Here is a 2,463-nt window from a genome sequence, read left to right as displayed (position 1 = left end):
GTGGGGATGCTATCTATGGAGCGCTTTCATGCTCTCACTATGACCCTAAGGTTTTGTGCTTCATGTTTTATGGAACAATTCCTCATTGAGTATAAAGAGCACAAAATCTAATATTGTGCACATGACAACTCTTCTATGATTTTTCTCTACTTACCTTCCATGCCGATATGGCCAAATGTTATGCCCTAAGCCAATTCTCCGTAAACTTTAAGAAAACCACCCAATGACAACTCAAATGGGTTTATAATATTTTTCTGATGTTCCACAAAAATTTGGTGATTTTCTGATGAGTTTTCTATTTTTATGAATTTATGTATTTTTCGGTTAAAAATAAAAAAATAGCTACGGTGAAAAAAAATTTCAAAATTTTTGTGAGAGTAGATTACATTTTTCTAAACACCTCTGCAAAAATCAGGTCAAAATACCCAAAATTGAATTTTTAGGGGTGTGATGGCTCGTACATAGTCATGTTTCCTCCCGCTGCACTTCATTGTGTTCCTAATGCTCTTTAGGGGTGTGGGTAGTCACCTCGGGGCCAGCAAGGTCGGCCCGGGATGCCTCTGTGCCATATGTGGGCATCGGTTTAGCATGGAAATTAGCTTGTTAGCCCCTCTCCACCTCTACCCCGCTTGGAAGTCGGAAAAATCGAAAAATCCTCAGGCAGGGCCCGCCCGCCATGGCTCTGCCCGCTCGCAGCAATTGTGGGAAATGAATCGTGGTTGAATCCTATATAAAAGTGTGTCGAATGGATGCTAGTGCATGGTGCGAGCATGGCATTTGCGCGTCGTGCTTGTGCCGACGCATGAAGCGCATACGCGCTGCAATCCGGGCATGGAGCTTCTGGCCAACGCTTGCAAACTAACTCTGGGCTAGACTCAATCACGACGATGAACCCAAAGGCTATTGGGGCCGATCTCCATGCTTGCGTGTGTCAATTGGATGCTGGTGCAAGGTGTGGGCGTGGCATTGCGGTTATTCCCGTGGCCGGGCGTTTGCCGGATAGGCGATGCAATCGGGCATGGTGTGAGTTCTCGTGGCATAGGCTTTGAGGACTTTGGGTCCGTGGTAGAGCCGACTTTATTGGGGTCGATCTCCTTGCTCGAGGGTGTTAAGTGAAAGTCGGTACAAGGTGTGGGCATGGTGCTTACGTGTCGTGCTTGTGTCGAAAGTGGCGACATGCAACGCCATCGGCATGGGGTGAGCTCCCGATGGGGAAGGCTTGCAGGAGTTGGGATGCTACATTACTCGGGTCGTGGATGGACGCCGGGTCGCGGCGATCGCGGCATTGCTCAGTTGTGGGAATGAGTCGCCCGTGCTTCCGCAAGTGTTGAGGCATTACAAGTGTTGGGAGAGGGCGTGCGTTACGATGCCGTGCTTGATCCTATGCGCGAGCGATGTCGCAGGCATGAGTTGTGGCATTGAGTGGTAGGCGCTTTCCTTCGATTGCGTGTGGTGTGCATTGTTGCTTGCGCCGATGTGTCCCTTTGTGATCGCTGCCTTTGCTTAGGTTGAGGGGACGAGCCCGGTGCCTTTACTTTGCTGAAGTTGTGCGAATGTTGAGGTGAGGGCGTATGCTTCATGCCACATGTGCTCGAGCCGATGCATGAGCTCGCGAGGCATGTGTTGAGAACATTGTACGGCGAAGTTTCTTCTACGCGGTGATTGTGACCGTTACAAAGCCCCATTCTTTCCCTTCCTGCTTGCATTTGCTACTAAGGTTGCGGGATGAGCCCGGTGCCGATGTTTTGTTGAGGCGACGCGAGTGCTTGGTGAGGGTGCGCGCTCGCGCCGTGCTCAATCCGATGTGCGAGCCGCCGAGGCAAGGCCGAGGCATCAGATGGGGAATCTCGTGGCCGAGGTCACCGCTTTACGCCCGTAATCGACGTCCTTCGTGTTGCTTGTATTTCACCGCTCGCTTCGCCCCTCCTCGGATTTGTTTCGCGCCAAGCGTGTGAGTAGCGGTTCCATTCGGCGTTTTGACTTCCCATCGTGCTTCCGCCGCCGGGGCAATTCGTTGCGGGATCACCGCCAACGTGACGCGGGCGCGCATGAGCGTTGTTTGGTCGCTTGGGTTGGCGTGCTCTTTGCTCGAGCATTGAACCGTTGGCTCTCGATCCCTTCAGCTTGTTGCCCGAGAGCGGAATGTGCCTCGTGACATGATTCGTTCCTCGTGTTGCATACCCACGAAAGCGAATTCAAAGCTATGCTGTCCCGCTGCTGGCGCCTTGTTTAGGTGCGAGGTGAACCTCAGAGCGCATCCGTGCTCCAAGCATGCTCACCGCCGCCGTGGCTCACGGAATGTCGCTGCGGTTTCGGATGCGGAATGTGATGCGCGGAGGGGTGGCAACTCCTCCATCAGCCCCAAACGCCCAATCGGTAACGGAACGACCGACGCTACCGTCTCGAGGCCTCGCTCGCCGGGCAGGCGGGCGACGCCGCCGCGGCGAATGCTACCCGTTGATC

This window comes from Hevea brasiliensis, unplaced genomic scaffold (assembly GCF_030052815.1).
Source record: "Hevea brasiliensis isolate MT/VB/25A 57/8 unplaced genomic scaffold, ASM3005281v1 Scaf300, whole genome shotgun sequence".
NCBI classification, from domain to species: Eukaryota; Viridiplantae; Streptophyta; class Magnoliopsida; order Malpighiales; family Euphorbiaceae; genus Hevea; species Hevea brasiliensis.
This window is presented reverse-complemented; position numbering follows the sequence as displayed.